Source organism: Carassius carassius, chromosome 28, assembly GCF_963082965.1.
Source record: "Carassius carassius chromosome 28, fCarCar2.1, whole genome shotgun sequence".
NCBI classification, from domain to species: domain Eukaryota; kingdom Metazoa; phylum Chordata; class Actinopteri; order Cypriniformes; family Cyprinidae; genus Carassius; species Carassius carassius.
The window spans coordinates 5,344,552-5,362,894 of NC_081782.1; the positions used below are offsets into that span (position 1 = coordinate 5,344,552).

Below are 18,343 nucleotides of genomic sequence, written 5' to 3' on the forward strand. Positions count from 1 at the left end.
TTCAAACGCTCCACCATCATCCCCATCCCAAAGAAACCCAAAATTACAGGACTAAATGACTACAGGCCTGTGGCTTTAACATCCGTAGTCATGAAGTCATTTGAAAAACTGGTGCTGGCCCACCTGAAGGACATCACTGGACCCTTGCTGGATCCTCTTCAGTTTGCCTACAGAGCAAACAGGTCTGTGGACGATGCAGTAAACATTGGACTGCATTATGTTCTGCAACACCTAGACAGACCGGGGACCTATGTGAGGATCCTGTTTGTGGACTTCAGCTCGGCTTTTAACACGATCATGCCAAACCTCCTCCTGCCCAAACTAACTCAGCTCTCCGTGCCCACCTCCGTCTGTCAGTGGATCAAAAGCTTCCTGACAGACAGGCGGCAGCTAGTGAGGCTGGGAAAATACACATCCAGCACCCGTACAATCAGCACCGGAGCTCCCCAGGGCTGCGTTTTCTCCCCACTGCTCTTCTCCCTGTACACTAATGATTGCACATCTAAGGACCCCTCTGTCAAGCTCCTGAAGTTTGCAGATGACACCACACTCATCGGCCTCATTCAGGACGGTGACGAGTCTGCTTACAGACAGGAGGTTAAAGAGCTGGCTGTCTGGTGCACTCTCAACAACCTGGAGCTTAACACGCTCAAAACAGTGGAGATGATTGTGGACTTCAGGAGAAACCCCCCTGCACTCCCCCCACTCACCATCATGAACAGCACTGTGACTGCAGTGGAGTCATTCAGGTTCCTGGGCACCACTATCTCTCAGGACCTGAAGTGGGACATTCACATTGACTCCATTGTGAAAAAGGCCCAGCAGAGGTTGTACTTCCTTCGCCAGCTGAGGAAGTTTAACCTGCCACAGGATCTGCTGAAACAGTTCTACTCCACCATCATCGAATCCATCCTCTGCACTTCAGTAACTGTCTGGTTCAGCTCAGCTTCTAAATCTGACCTCAGAAGACTACAGAGGGTAGTCCGGACTGCTGAGCGAATCATCGGTTCAACTCTCCCATCTATTCAAGAACTGTACTTATCCAGAGTGAGCAAAAGGGCTGTTAAAATCACTATGGACTCCTCACATCCAGTACACTCCCTCTTTGAACTGTTGCCATCTGGTCGACGCTACAGAACACTGAGCACCAGAACGACCAGACACAGGAACAGTTTCTTCCCTCAGGCAATCCATCTTATGAACAGCTGATACACACTGAACACACTACACTTTATATTTATATACACATACACTTAATTTATCTAACACACATACTTAGTATACACTTACATTTTGCACATAATATACATGTACATACATAACTGCATTTTTGTAATATACCTGCCTACAATTGTCAATTTGTATATTGTCATTCCTTATCTACTTATTTGTATTATTTGTATTTTTATATTCTTTTATTATGTGTTTTATGTTCTGTCGCTGTCATTCTGTTGTACTGCGGAGCTTCTGTCACGAAAACAAATTCCTCCATGTGTAAACATACCTGGCAATAAAGCTCATTCTGATTATTATGACACTCTACCTATTAAATGTTATTATTTTGCTGTGTAACCTTGTTAAATTAATTTAAGCCTTTGTGTTTCAAATGTTCTGTACCTCTTTGGTGAAAGCATACAAGGTTAAAGCCTAATTTCTTGACATTGTACAAATGTTGTTTGGCCTGTAAAGAGAGAAGATTCATCTGTGACTGGTGTGTAGAAGTCAGAGTGAATGAGGCTATGCAATTTATTAAGATTTTCATGTTAAAATATTTCAGTATGCAAAAACATCTAAAACATTTATCAAATGTATCAGCACTGTGGTGATATCATAATGAAGGCCTGATATGTATCCTGCAATCAGTAACCAAATCAATGTCCACCTCTACATTTGAATATCAATGTTAACTATCAGTCATACATGTTTACTGTTAGAAAAAAAATACTTGGAAACAAAATTATCTAATGGAATTCTAATTGATTATTATGTTTGATAGAATAAATACTAACTTGTATTCTGCTCTCAGATTTGCATTGGATCTAGGTAATTGATATCTGCAAAAAAAATATATAAATATTATTATGTCTTGTGTGAATGTCATACATACCTTTGTTCAAATTATGTTTGTGGCCCCTGCATATCATGATTTCACATACATATTGGAAATAACATACTGTACATACAGCGTCACTTTCTGTTTAGCATTCCTTTCTGTTATGGTTGGAAATGTCAATCATCATCTGGTCTTTGTCCAGAAGTGTCTCAAGATTGTCTTAACTAAATTTGGAGATGTTCTGATAAACATTATAGGATGAGTTGTTGGAAAAAAGTAGTTTTATTATTATTAAAATACAAGTTAAAAGCAGAAACCTACGGAGCCCCTAAGGGACCGTGGTGGTGGGAACTGAGTGAAAAGAGGAAAGAATGAGGAAAAAATATTTTTCAGATATTAGCGTTTCCTTGCAAAACTTTTGCGTTCTTTCACAAAAAAAAAAAAAAAGTTCGGACAAACACTTACATTTACATTTATTCATTCTGCGTATGCTTTTATCCAAAGCAACTTACAATTGGGGAATACATAAGTTGATTCTTTAATATTTATTTTGTAAAGTTAACAGGAAGTGTTTGTCCGAACTCAACTGGTTTTGTGAGAGAATGCCAAAAAATATTTGCGAGAGAGGAACACAAAAGAACTCCCGATGACACTATACAGTTTGAGATAGAGGGCTCAATTTTATTTTTTATTAATTTTACACTAACATTTAAAGGGGTGGTTCATTGGATTTTTTCTAGGCTTGATTGTGTTTATGGGGTGCAGTCTAACATGTGTTAATACTTCGTTTTTCAAAAAAATCTTTATTTTTTTAGCTTTAGCGCGCGTCTTAACGTCCTGCCCCTCATCTTAAATGCATTTGCTATGGTTGTATTGTAAACAACGGCATTGTTAATATCTCTTATCAATGTTTAACGCTTCTCATAGCTATGTGAAAATAAATGTATAATTAAATTACATTTATGCAGATGCTTTTATCCAAAGCAACTTACAGTGCATTCAAGCTAACACTTTTTACCTAACATATGTTCTTTGGGAATTGAACCCACAACCTTGTGTTGCTAACGCAATGCTCTACCACTTGAGCCACAAGGAACACAGTTCATTGAACACAGTGTAACAGTTCATTGCTGGAGCTGAGCTGAATTAGAGAGAGAGGCAGAGAGAGGGAGAGAGATGCAGAGGATGTGGTAGCAGAGGGACATGTGGAACAGTATTAAGAACCACTGCTTTAGACCACTGATTTTGAAACTTGTGAATCCGTTAGAATCATTAGAAGACAGAATCATGATTTGTATATGAATAAATTTTTACATGCACCTCTAGTTTTCGCTTAGCGCCCTTCTTGCCACTTCCCGCCGAAACGGGTGTGGCCCAACCTATAAAAGGAGCTCGAAAAGGCTGACTCACCTGATTTTTCATCTCTTCAGCGAAGCTCACGCATCGCTGGATCACGAAGGAAGCAAGCGCCGTCTGAGAAGCATATCAGCGGGACGAGCCATTCTGAAGCTACTGGCCTTCGCCGCCTTCCACTGCCGTTCCTGCTGCGCTGTCCGGCGCCTATATCCTTTCAATTCTGTTATATCCAACTGTTCTTAAAGAGCTTGCGTCTTTTTTAAGATGCCTTCCTGCGGCTCGTCAGAGCCCCACTCAGCGAGGGAGACCGGTACGTCATCTGTGTCTCCTGCCTGGGTGAAGATCATGCAGCGCTCGCGCTCGCTGACGGCGGATGCCCCCACTGCGAGCTGTTGTCATGGTGACTCTGAGGACTCGCCTGGCCTTTTTCTCTGAGCCTGCATTCTCCGCTGCGCTGAGGCGCCGTGAAAGCGCCGCTTCCAGCGGATTCCGGAACAGTCTTCAGCTCAACCAAGCTCGCCCTGCTTCACCGGCCTCCCCTGCATCGCTTCCCGGTGTACTTCTCAAAGCCCTCCTCATTTCTTCCTGAGCTTCACGAAGAGGTGGCGAAGGCTTGGAACGCTCCATATTCAGCGCGAACTCGTTCGTCTGTCTCACTAGCATTCTCCACACTGGATGATGCTAAAAACAGGAACTACCAGTCACTTCCGCCAGTGGAACAGGCGATAGCGACGCACCTTTGTCCGCCCTCTGCTGGACGGCGGCAAAAGCGGTGTTGCCACCTAAAGCCTGCTGTGTGACGCTGCGTCTGCACTACTCACGATGGCTGCTTCATCGAAGCACAGGTGTACGAGTTCCGCTGTGGCCGAGATCTCACCCAAGCGCGCCGCTGTTTCAGTTCCAGGAATTGTGACTGTCTCAGCGTTATCTTCAACGCGCAAGCCTGCACAGTTGCCCGCTTGCCTGCACACAAAAGCCGTTATCACAACAGCTTCAGCAACGCAGCTCGAGACCCCCGTTCTCGCTCTACCGGCCGTCGCCCCGCGCCGCGGAGACCGCGGCAGAGGATTACGGTGAGGCCGGGAGCCCCGAAGCCATCCTAGGAAAGCCATCTATGCCTGCTGCATGATGCTGCGTCTGCACTACACACGATGGCTGCTTCATCGAAGTGCCGGTGTACGAGTTCCGCTTTGGCCGGGCTCTCACCTAAGCGCGCCGCTGTTTCAGTTCCAGGGATTGTGACTGTTTCAGCGTCTTTTGCAATGCGCAAGCCTGTACGGTTGCCCGCTTGCCTGCACACAAAAACCGTTATCACGGCTACCCAGATATTTCCCGAAAAAGGTGTAATTTCTGGTGTCCCGGCCACGGCCGATGGTGCTATAAATGTAGTGACGATGCCCACTTCTCAGTGCCCATCTCCACATATAAGCACAGCCCTTCACACAGGGTTCACGCCCATAAAAGCGACTCAAGTCGATCACGCGCACTACATAGTAAACGTGCCCACTCCTCAGTGCCCACAATCACTATGTCACACGCATCATGTGGTTTCTGTAAAAACGAAACCCACTCACGTTCGTCTGGCTACGGCCGATGGTGCTATAAATGTAGTGACAATGCCCACTCCTCAGTGCCCATCTCCACATGTAAGCACAGCCCTGCACACAGGGCTCGCGCACATAAGATCGACTCAGATCGGTCACGCGCGCCACATAGTAAACGTGCCCACTCCTCAGTGCCCACAATCACTATGTCACACACGGCGCGTGGTTTCTGTAAAAGTGAAACCCATGCACGTAAGCTCTGCCCAGGCAGACAGCGAGTCGAAAGTGGTAAATGTGCATGCTTGCAGCCCACAGTTACTCGCAGACATCACGAGTCCCACGGGACCCCCTCAGCCCTCCCCCAATCGGTTAAGCACCGGGATGGGGTCGAGGACGAGCAATCTGCCCGCTGTGATCAGCGCTCTCCCCGCCTCAAATGCCACAGGCGTAACGCCCATGGTGCAGCGCACCCAAGCGCCGCCGTTGCCCAGTCAACAGAGCGCGCTTCACATCCAGCCTTTAGCCATTCATGCAGATGCATGGTCAGCGCTTCCAGGGGTTTCGGATTGGGTGCTAGGCATTATAAAGAGAGGCTACTCGCTACAGTTTTTTCGACGCCCTCCGCGCTTTTTTGCGCGCGTCGAAACTACGGTCAAAACAGAAGTAGCACACAAACTTCGGGCCGAAATATCAAAACTGTTGAGCAAAGGGGCTGTAGAGCCTGTGTCTCGTGCTCAAAGCGAGTGGGGGCTGTAGAGCAGATACTTTCTGGTGCCCAAGAGAGACGGGGGTCTCAGGCCCATACTGGATCTAAGACAGCTGACCAAGGCATTGATGAAACGCATTTTTCAGAATGCTTACGACCAGGAAGCTCCTCGTGCAGATTCGCAGAGGGGACTGGTTCATGTCAATAGATCTGAAGGACGCGTATTTTCAAATACAGATAGCGTCAAGTCACAGGCGATATTTGAGATTCGCCTTCGAGGGCCAGGCATACCAGTTTACAGTCCTGCCGTTCGGCTTGTCCGGGCTCCTCGTACGTTTACGAGGTGCATGGATGCAGCGCTTGCTCCTCTTAGACTCAGAGGCATGTGAGTGCTGAATTATTTGGATGACTGGCTGATTCTGGCTCGATCACGAGCGGAGGGAGTGGAGAGTGGAGCACAGGGCCGTTTTACTCGATCACCTCGAGAAGCTCGGTCTCAGTGTCAATTGGGCGAAGAGTTCGCTGAACTTCAGTCAGACGATTCTGTTTTTGGGTATAGTTCTGAACTCGTGTTCCATGACGGCGCGGCTGTCACCACAGCGCGCGTTGGGCATTCAGCGCGCAGCGAGTTCTTTCTGCTGCAGCGCGACCGTTTCGCTCAAACACTGTCAGAAGGTGCTGGGCCTCATGGCCTCAGCATCTCCAGTTCTGCAGCTGGGCCTGCTCCGCATGCGCCCCCTGCAGCTCTGGCTGAAGGCGCGGGTGCCGCGCAGAGCGTGGGTGTCTGGCCGACTGCATCTCAAGGTCAATCAGAGCTGTGTCACAGCCCTGAAACCCTGGACAGCAAACGGCTGGTACCAATCAGGTGTAAGCCTGGGGACTTCCCCGAATGTGAAGATGGTGTCGACGGACGCCTCCACTTCGGGATGAGGAGCGCTGCTCGAGGGCAGACCGTCCTTTGGCCTGTGGTCAGAACGGGAAAAGCTCCATCATATCAACTGTCTGGAAATGCTGGCAGTGGAGAACGCGCTGATGCGCTTTTGTCCCCAAATCAAGGACCACTACGTCTTAGTCCGTTCGGACAACATGTCTGTGGTGTCCTACATAAATCGCCAGGGCGGTCTCGGGTCCCGAAACCTGTACAGGCTGGCGGAACGCCTCCTGGTTTGGGCTCAGCGCAACGTGCGTTCGCTGAGGGCAGTGCATGTGCCTGGGCTATAGAATCTGGGTCCAGACAGGCTGTCCAGAGGCAATGTTCCTACGGGCGAATGGTCTCTACACCCTCTACAGTCCGGCTGTTGTGGGAGAGATTTGGCAGGGCGGAGGTGGACCTCTTCGCGTCCCACGAAAATGCTCACTGCCCCGCGTTCTTTTCCAAGAACGAAAGCGCGCTGTCATGGAAATGGCCGTGCTGCCCGCTTTATGCTTTCCCTCCCGTCTCCCTCCTTCCGCAGGTGATGGAACGGGTGAGAGAAACGAGATGTTCAATACTGCTTGTAGCACCTCTTTGGAAGAACCAACCATGGTTCCCAAGATTTGATGCAGTTAGCAGATGATCCCCGTGGCCAGTACCGTTGAGGAGGGACCTCCTCTCGCAGGCCAGGGGTTCGATTTGGCACCCTCAACCGGAGTGGTGGGCGCTCTACGGTTACCCGCTGATCTCGCAGTGGGAGTGCTAAATATCATCACTCAGGCTAGTGCTCCGTCGACACGACGTCTGTATGCCTCGAAGTGGTCGGTGTTCTCCAGCTGGTGCACAGCTCGAGGATGTTCACCCCTTAGTTGTGAGGTGAAGGAGGTTCTCTCCTTCCTACAGGAGCTGTTGGAAAAGTGCCGGTGTCAGGAGAGGATAGAGACTCGAGTCTTCTTTGCCCTGTCAGGGTTTTAAGAGCTTATGTGTCTCGCTCTGCTGCCTTTCGACAGACTGAGCAGCTGTTTGTCTCGTCCGGTGGACGTTCCAAGGGAATGGCTGTTTCGAGACAGACTCTATCCAGATGGATAGTTGATGCTATAGCGTTAGCTTACGCTTCCAGGGGCCTTCAGTGCCCGCTGGGCGTCAGAGCACAAACCACAAGGGGCGTCACCTCATCGTGGGTGTGGTCTGCTGGGATCTCCTTGCAGGATATATGTATGGCGGCAGGTTGGGCCTCGCCATCTACATTTATCAGGTTCTATAACCTGGAGGTTCCCGCCTTGCAAGCAAGGCTGCTGTCGGTATAGTCGAATCGGGGCCCTGAAGGGAACTCTGAGTTCGTGAGCATTATGCGCTGCCGACTGTTAAATGGGCAGTATTGCGTAAGACCCGCATTGCCACATTGTTCAGGCCTTGCCTCGGCTGTGTGATGTCATATTGCCGCATCTACGGATGCTGCTAGATATGGGACGGAGGGCTTCCCCCCTTCCTGTCCTGGACTCTCTGTGAGTCCCTCAGGTGACTGTGCACTGTAAATCCTGGGCGTTGCTTCAGGTTTATTGGTGTGTGATCCCTGCGCGCACGGCGTTTTACATTGGGTTCCCGTAGCGTCTTAGCTAAGACGCAGTACGAGAGAGCTCTCGTAAGAGAACGTACTCGGTAACTAAACGTAACCTCGGTTCTCTCTAGAAGAGCGAACGAGTACTGCGTTCTCTGCCGTGCGTACGATTCACTCTGGTTCGCTTCGGCGATGAAATAAATCAGGTGAGTCAGCCTTTTCGAGCTCCTTTTATAGGTTGGGCCACACCCGTTTCGGCGGGAAGTGGCTTATTGGTCTGATGTTGCATCAGCCTGCGCTCGATAGGCTGTGCAGTTGCCGCAGAACAAGCCAATGAGTGAACGAGCCGTCTCGCCTATGGCTGTGTACTGCTGCAAATGCGCTTTACAAAAATACAAAATTAAGGATAATTTTTTTGCTTCAGTATTTCGTGAAAAGAGACTTTTCCCGTAGCGTCTTAGCTAAGACGCAGTACTCGTTCGCTCTTCTAGAGAGAACCGAGGTTACGTTTAGTAACCGAGTATGTTTTGTACTTTGTTGACAGGCCCTATCCTGCATCATCACTCAGGCATGTACTGTTTATCTGGAGCTCCTGGACTTCCCAGTGGACAGGACAGGTCAAACTGAATCTGTGTGCACTTTCCAGGATGTGTGAAACTGAAAGCTTTGAATGAATGGAGCATGGGTCATGTCATCTGGACCTTTCAAATTCACTCATTGAACTTTAGCAAGATGACAATCCTACACTTTTAGTTAGGAGCAAGCATGTGACTGCTGTCTTAAAGCTATGAATAAACCAACATCTATATCTTCTTAGGAATCAAGAACAACACAAAACCTGCCCATTATATTTGAAAAGTATTTAACATGCAGCACATTTATTTGAACCTTATGATACCAAATAGGCCTAGTAAAGCTGTTCTGTTAGGACCTAAAAATAGGCCCCACCTTTTGGATTTGGCATTGAATTGTAAATATACACTTATTATGGGTTTTACCCAAAATGTAAGATATTATTCTTAATAACAATTAATATTACCAATGCTAATATTTTTCATGAAAGTTATATTAAGATTTAAAGTGTTTTTAGCAGATAAAAGTAGTGTGGGTGTTACATGGTACACTGTGCAGTATTTGCTAGCCTTTTTCAAGAGGGAAGCTTTGGAATAACTGATCGTTTATGCTTTTGGTGTTGTACTTTGTAGACTGCCCCTATCCTTCATTGTCACTCATCTAGGCTACTGTTTATCAGGAGCTGTTGGGCAGGATAGGTCAAACTGAATCTTGTCCACTGTGTCCAAGATATGTGACACTGAAAGCTTTGATGCTTTGAGCGTGGGTCATACCATCTGGAACTTCCATTTCATGGAAATAGCAAGATGATAAATCCTACACTTTTTGTTTAGAGCAAGCATGTGGTGGTTTACTTAAAGCTATGAATAAACCAACATCTAGATTTTGTTATAAGAATTGACAACACATACCAATTATATTTGAAATGTATTTCACGTTTATTAGTACATTTGAATTTTAATAACATTTATTTTACATACATTTTGATATTAAATCCTGAAAACAGGACCTAGTAATAAGACATTCCTTTTGGATTTGGCATTAAATTGTGCATATATTATGGGTTTTTCCCAAAATTTATGTTATTATTCTTAAAAATATATATTATTATCTAGGCTATTGTTACACCAACTAACATTTAAAGTGTTTTTGCAGTCATCAGTGTGCACTATTTGCTTGCTTTATTTATTAATTATTTAATTAATTAATTACCTAATTCATTCATTTATTCATTCATTAGAATGAAGCTTCAGGATGGAATAACTGAGCGTTTATGCTCTTGGTTTTCTAGTTTGTAGACAGTCCCTATCCTGCATCATCACTGTTTATCTGTTTATCTTTATACCACAAATATAATCCAAAATGCCATAGATTCTGTATATTTCCACCAGAGGATTTGCTGCACCTGAACGAAACCTGGTGATCACGTTATAGAGGTTGATAAATGCAATGCAGATTATATATATAAGGCTGTATTATTATAGCTAGTGCCAAGCAGTTTCAGACTCACTTGTATTTCTTGACAATGAAGAAACTCAGTAATCCAACCAAAAGTCCAGAGATGACTGGTATGATAATGTGGCTGAGAGTTGCTTGTTCTGGTGAAAGAAAAACAAAAATCACTTACTTAAGATGATCACTATTACATTAGAAACAATATATACACAGAACAGTTTTATTCTTATACCTTTCACAAAGATAGATTGAGTCGCTGTAATTACTCCCTTGATATTCCCATGATGCTTGACTGTGCATGTGATGGAGGTGTGATCAACCTCTTTCGTTGGGGTGAAGGTCACGACAGACTCTGCTTCCCAGTTTCCATGGCCAATGTCCTTGTAGCTCATGATGGTGTTTCCAGTGTGTTCCAGGTGAGCGTCGGCTGGTGGGATGGACAGGTGTGCCGGACAGAGCATTTGAAGACTGCAGGTTGACCCTCCTGCACAGACTGCTCGGCCTGCAGCTCTGGTTTTGATGCTTGCTCTGTAAATATATTTTGAATGACAAAACACGTATTTCACATAGTAAATAAAAGCACAAACAAGCTCACATTATTTAGACCCAAAAACATAATTTGGGCTCTTTCCATTTTTTAGGCTGTTTTCTTATTTGTACCCTAAGAAATCAAAGGTTGCACACTTACCGATCATTTTAATTGGCACACAGTTATCCACAAAGGAGTACTTGTCTTTGACCAATGTCTGTAATCTAAAAAAATACATGTCGTTGTCATGGTTTTTGACTTCATCAATCTCCAAGGAGCAGTTTGGAGCCCCCAGTGAACCAATCAGTCTTGAACGACCCTTGAATCTGTCTTTAACCATTGTGCCATCGATAAATTAAATCATTATTTTTGTCCTTCATTTGCCACATAGCCGTAAAACGATCAGAGCGCTGTTGTTGAGCAGGGTATTTGAATGAACATGGCATCACCACACAAGATGAAACCAGAGCCTCCATTTCAGTCTCTACATGCACCTTCCAAACATCAGCAAACACGCCTGCACAAATAACTGTAAACAATAATGATAAAAGTTAATAAACTTATACAATTATTTATATTTAAAAAAGTCATAATTTTCTAAATTAATTTTAAGTAACTTCACACTGTAAATGAACAATGTCCTAACACGTTTTAGTTTACTTAATGTACAACAATTTGTTGAGTCAAATCATAAAAACCTACAGTAGTTATACTATTACTAGTAATCTGTAGGTTAAAAATGAAGTGTTACTTTATGCATTTTTACAAAGGTTTAATAAGGGGTTACATCGAGTGATTCGTTCGCGAACTGGATATCACTACACTGCACTACGTTTGGAAAAAGTTGTGGAATTTTATTTTTCAAATCTCTATGTATTAGTTATATTTAATCAGGTCCCACATTTCTGTGGTTATAATAATTCTTGCAGCTTTCAAGTTTATAATGAGGTAAATCCCTGCATTTATTCAACATAGCTTGTAGGTTTGAACAGAGGTGGAAAGTAACGAATTACATTTACTCGCGTTACTGTAATTGAGTAGCTTTTTTGTGTACTAATACTTTTTAAAGTAATTTTTTAAATGTGTAATTTTACTTTTACTTAAGTATATTTTGTTTGAAGTATTGTACTTCGCTACATTTTAAAACACATTAATTACGGAGTAAAAAAAAAAAAAAAAAAATCGCTCCCTGGAAACTACGTCAGTAAATAATGGGCAGGAGGGAAAACTGGCGCTAAAAATCACAAGAAAGATGCAGACGGACAAAACAGGCGTTAGTGGTGCAGACACCGCTGAAAACGAAACCCCGTCATATTCTGAAGTTTAACTCGAAGGGAATGAAGTGAACCCCTGGCCATATGTATGCTCTATTATGCAGTGTAAGCTGTACTTGCCTAGGAAGACCAAACTAGCAGCTTATAAAATCTCGACAAGACATCAACCCTTCGCAAGAATGTAGAGGTAAGCTAAATAATTCGTTGCATTGGTGGTTAAAATGAAGCTTTGACATTTTAGCAAGAGGTTTTGCACAAATTAGCTAAAAAGACCATGGTGAGGAGTGTGCTGTTTTTGTTTTAATGATGTGCGCGAGCATTTATAGTGCGTTCTTTCACTGTGTGATTCAGTCTCCTAAAATGCATTTAGAATGATCACAAAATTGAAAATATAGGGGCAGAAAATTCACATTGTTATATAATTTCATATATTAAATCAAAATCACACAAAGAATGCCATCTTTTCCTTCAAAAATCATCATGAATATATACATTATATATATATATATATATAACAGTTCAGTAAACAAGTTAATTAAGAGACTTGTGTTTTAGACACCATATTGCCTTTTTTAGCTCTATTTCTACAACAAAATAATTCCAAACACAGCCACCAAAGCACAGTTTTGCGTCTCTGAGCAACGTGACAGTGACAGAACTGTCACTTGACTCGACTAATCAGGTAATTGTTGCATTGTCACAAAAATGTATAATTTGAACTCCTTTTAAGTCCCTCGCAGTCACATCCAAAGCTTGCGCGTATAAAGCCGCCTCCCGAGTATTAGCCTATATAGGAGTTATTTTTCATAGTTTGTTGAGTTTAAGCAACCAAATACACACAATATGATGTCTGATGGTTGTTGACAAATAAAACTGTTTCATGGCACACTCCACTAAAGTACAAGGGGGGAAAGGAAAGAAAAGGGGGGGATATCAAATATTAAACAACACTGCATCGTCAGTGTTTGTTGTATCAGACACGTGCAATTAACATTAGGCTATATGAAAAACAAGCTCAAATGGAGTTAAGGTCTTTGGCCGGCAAATGAGGAGATCTGTGTTTTGTCCACATCTGAGGCAAGTGCAGCGCATTATATGCTATCATTACCTTTTACAGGCTATATAACGTTTATTGTTGCTATATATATTGTCGCTTAGTTTTTCTTGTTTAGTAAACTTGGCCAATGTCTCATGATATAAACGACAAAGCGCTTATGCACAGGATATTCAAAACGTACAAAAGTATATTGGCTAGATGGCAAAAAACGTACTTCTCCAGTCTTCAAACACACAAAGACATTAGACTTTACAGACATAGTGTTTGAGTAAAGAAAATGCTGTACTATTCAAACAGTTATTTGTTTACCCTTGCTTTGCAAATAAGCTGTCTGTCTCCTCCAGGCTGTGCGCGCGCGTCAATCTGAGTGGAGGCGTTTTACTGACAAGCTCTTTTAAATACTTATCATTGGTTAAATATTCGTAAAACCCTCTGATTTAAAATAATAATAACGAATTATAATAGAGATATTAATTTTGGTTAATTTTTCAGGGCACATATCCGTCTGCCTGTGAAGGCCACAGCCATGGCCTCACAACCAGTTTAAGAGCGGTAACCTCATGTACTTAGTTTGTGCTGTTTTTCTTTAGGATTAGTTTGTATGCATTTTTCATTCACATTTGTTGCAAACATTTATTTAGTTACAAATAACTCACAGGACACGAAGGTCATTTCACATACATTGTATTTTATTTAGTTGACCATACAGAAGTATAGTTTTGGGAGTGCTCACCATTAGTTACTTTTGTCAATTTGTTTGTGTAATTATTTGTTTCTGAGCTTACCAGTGTTGGATTCCACACCCGGGAGAGATCCAGGAAGTTGGCTGGCTTAAAGGGGTGGCGGTTGGAGCAGGAGCAGTTTTATAGGGGAGGTGGCCTAATTGGACACTACCATTGTTTATGTCCCGTGGGGATAGCTCATTCTCTGCTTAGATATTCTGGGGTTTGGATTTATATTATATTGAGTACTTTTGTTGAATTAAAATTAATTATGTTTAATAATGTTTATTACTTTTGGAATAAGTTTTATGTAGATTTTGCTGTTATTTGTAGCTTGTGTAGTAGTGTTGTTGTTGTTAGTCTTCCCCTGTGTGTTAAAATTGGTCTGATCAGCCAATATATATGTCCCCGTTGTTTCTTTGTAAGAGTTAGTTGTATTTTTTTGTTTAGAGCTTTAGTTACTGTTTGTTTATTTGACTTTTGTTTTTGGGTCCAAACTTTTATTTTTACTTTGTTGTCATGATTTTTGGGAAATAAAAATCCTTATTTTTTTAATTTCCCTTGCGACTCCTCTTGCTTGACTGCTTGGTCCCTGACACTGCCATTAGTGATGGCAAAATCGAGGCCTCGTGAACCAATGAAACAGTTGAACCAAATGTGCCTTATTGTTTCGAGGCTTCGAATCAATCCGACACCCGTCTCAACGGTGACACCTAGTGGTCACTTGCAGGTGTTGATCTGAAACAACCTTGACGAGCCATTAAAAAATGTGTTTTTTTATTATTATAATGTTCTAATATGTGAAGCTTGTAACCTATAGGCTCCTCACTGTGCATAATGTTATTTTGGTCATGAAAAATGAATATTAATAAAAGAAATCAAGCCACAATGTCTTTTTTAGAGATTTTTATTCAAAAATATTAATTTATCTGCTGTGGAAGGACTTAGCCTACTTCTTTTTTTACAGATAATTTCTCCAGCCTTTGAAAAAATCCTCTCACAAGGGACACTTGTTGCTGGCATACAAAGATATTTTTTTGCAAGGACATACAAATGAGGAAAGATTACTGCTCTCTCTTTCCAGTAAGTTAGTGGATCATGAGTTCTGGGCAAATACGCATCGTTGATGTATTTTTTCACTTCCACTGTGGCATCAGCTGTAGCATTGTGTATCATATTGGTTTGATGGATGCAAGTATCAAAAAGTTCCCATAAACTGTCCTGTGTTTCTACTGGTGTTGATGTTGATGTTGATGGTGATGGTGATGATGATGATGATGGGTGTGATGTTGACATTTCTGGGTCTGAATAAAAATGAAAACAGCAATTAGTAACAAATCCTAAACTGATGGCATATATGAAGGATATATTATATTACATGATTCAGATTACATAACATAACACAGACTGAAACTGCTCACCAGGATTTGTGTTTGAACGCATCAGTGAAGCACACTCCAGTGTGATATGCTTTTCAGCTTCCTGGGCTTTGGCAGCATTTCCAAATGACACATTTTTGAACCTTGGGTCCAGCAGTGTAGCCAGTGCCAAGGCTCTAAAACTCTCATAACCTCCACATCTGGAGTGCAGACCTTCTTGCAGATATGAGCCTATGAACCAAAACAGGAGAAACACATATTTATAATAATGACAATAATATGACAGTTATGGCCAATCACATGGGTAGTATGGTCATTGTGGCCTACCTAATTGAACAGTTGATTCCTGCGTTGCATTTCCTTTTTTCTGTGCTAGCTTGTGCTGCAACATCCTGTACAGTGGTATAAGCTTTGAAGCAGACACTCTTTTCCTCTGACATCTCTGTTGTTGCGAGTTTGAATGGTTGCAGTATTGACAATGATTGTTCAATAATGTCATAATCAATACTTGTCAGGGGAGCAGTATCATTGTTTAAGTTGGAAAGTGCAGCAGCCACTGGTTCACGTTGGTCATACAAGCGCTGTAGCATGTCAAATGTGCTGTTCCATCTCGTGTCAACCTCCTGTATCAGTTTCAGAGTTGGTCTTCCCATCAAGCTCTGCATCTCCACAAGCTTGTCCTTTGCTTTGCAGCTGGATCTGAACAACCCCACTATCTTTCTGGCCTTCTGGCGTATTTCATTGATGACTGGGGTTTGATCTAGTGCCTTTTTCACAATCAAATTTAAAGTATGAGCAAAACATGGGACATGGATCATGTTAGATGCATTGTCAGTCACCATGCACTGAACTTTGGAGGTTATTCCCCACTCAGCCATTAGCAAGGCTTTAGCCTCCATGAGATGCTGGGCTGTGTGGGTTTGGTAAAGCCTCCTTACACCCAGTACAACAGTTGCCATTTTTGCCTCTGGTGTTATGTAATGGCAAGTCACACCAAGATATCCATCCATATTAATGGAGGACCACATGTCAGCTGTAAGGCTAACAAATTCGGCCTTTTGTAGGTCCTCCATTGTCTTCTCCTTGGCTTTGTTGTACTTTTCGCTGACCATTATTTTAAGCACCTTCTGGGATGGGAGGACATAGCTTGGATCAAGCTTGTTCACAAATGCCCTGAATCCCTCATCGTCCCTGATGGTGAAGGGCTGCAGATCCTTCACCACCATGTTTATAAGAGCCTCATCCAATTCCCTCTGTCTGACTTTTAAAAGAGAAGACAAAACATACTTTCAGACAAATACATTGGAAAAATACAGCTTCAATTAGTGCACATCTATTAAAAGTATACCTTCCAGTGTTTATAATCAGTGCTTTATATAACTTATAAACTTTATAAACAGTGTCCCAAAAGTTTGTAATTATATTTCAATTATAATTATATCCCAAACAATGCATACCTTGCTTAGATGGCCCAGCAGTGTCAGTAGCAGGCCTAGGTACAGGGGGAATGCCATCCTCTGCACCCTGCAAAATGGCAGGATGAGTGCTCCTCAAATGGCGCATCATGGATGATGTATTGTTGCAGTAGGCTAGCTGCCGATCACAATACACACATCTCACTTTATTTGGGGTTTCTAAATGGAAATGCTCCCACACCACAGATGTACGGCATCTCTTCTGGGGAGCTTCCATTTTATCTATCTATCCAAATCTATCTATCTATATATGAATCGATCTATGTATCTAGATATGTATCTATAATCTATGTATCTATATATGTATCTATCTATAATATATGTATTTATATATGTATCTGTAATCTATCTATATATGTATCTATCTATTAATCTAGCTGTCTATATATATTTATATCTATGTATCTATTAATGTGTCACTATATGTATACTCTGTCTGTCTCTAGCCTCTCAGTCAATGTGTTGTGTAAATTTAAATGTTAGTCTAAATTGCCTATAACTAATCAAATCGCACTATGTCACTATATCACCAAAAATCCGCTATCTCAAAGTCAAACTCCTCTCACAAAAACCCACGAGGTCAAAATGCGTTTATTTCACTTTTATACAGATGTGCGATTGTGTGGTCTGTTCCCGACCGTTCCAATCAAACGCTGATTCGGCGGACCACACCTGATGAAACAATTAGTGAAACACTTCGAGGCTTCGTTTGGTCATAGTCACGTGACATGGGTGTTTCGAATCACGCTTCGGATCAGTGTTTCGACACATCTGTGCTTCGGGATCTCGCAAAGCTTCGGAACGACTGTTTCGCTTCAGCCATCCTTAACTGCCATACGGAAACGCCACCCCCTGAGGAGGGGGATCCACCAAAATGAGGTGCCGCATCTGATTTCGGAGGTGCCGGATCCGGATCCGGCTTGTTCCGGCACAAATTAAGCCCTGCTCTTGGAGTAAATCTAAAATATCTTAAACTGTGTTCCGAAGATGAACTGAGGTCTTACGGGTGTGGAACGACATGAGTTATTAATGACATAATTTTAATGTTTGGGTGAACTAACCCCTTAAATGTGAAAAACATCTTTAAATTAATGTATAATGTAATGTGTGTATATATATATATATATAAATATATATATATATATATATATATATATATATATATATATACACACACATGCATATATATATATATATATATATGTGTGTGTGTATATATATATATATATATATATATATATATATATATATATATATATATATATAAGTACAGACCAAAAGTTTGGACACACTTTCTCATTCAAAGAATTTTCTTTATTTTCATGACCATGAAAATTGTAGAGTCACACTGAAGGCATCAAGGGCTATTTGACCAAGAAGGAGAGTGATGGGGTGCTGCGCCAGATGACCTGGCCTCCACAGTCACCAAATCCTGAACCCAATCGAGATGGTTTAGGGGTGAGCTGGACCGCAGACAGAAGGCAAAAGGGCCAACAAGTGCTAAGCATCTCTCGGGGAACTGCTTCAAGACTGTTGGAAGACCATTTCAGGTGACTACCTCTTGAAGCTCATCAAGAGAATGCCAAGAGTGTGCAAAGCAGTAATCAAAGCAAAAGGTGGCTACTTTGAAGAGCCTAGAATATGACATATTTTCAGTTGTTTCACACTTTTTTGTTATGTATATAATTCCATATATAATTCCACATGTGTTAATTCATAGTTTTGATGCCTTCAGTGTGAATCTACAAT

General features: G+C 42.5%; 1 pseudogene; it reads right to left on the reverse strand.

Moving 5' to 3' along the window:
• Positions 1-10,209: 10,209 nt before the first annotated feature.
• On the reverse strand, positions 10,210-13,690 carry LOC132107583 (sialic acid-binding Ig-like lectin 14; annotated as a pseudogene).
• Between the last annotated feature and the right edge of the window lie 4,653 nt (positions 13,691-18,343).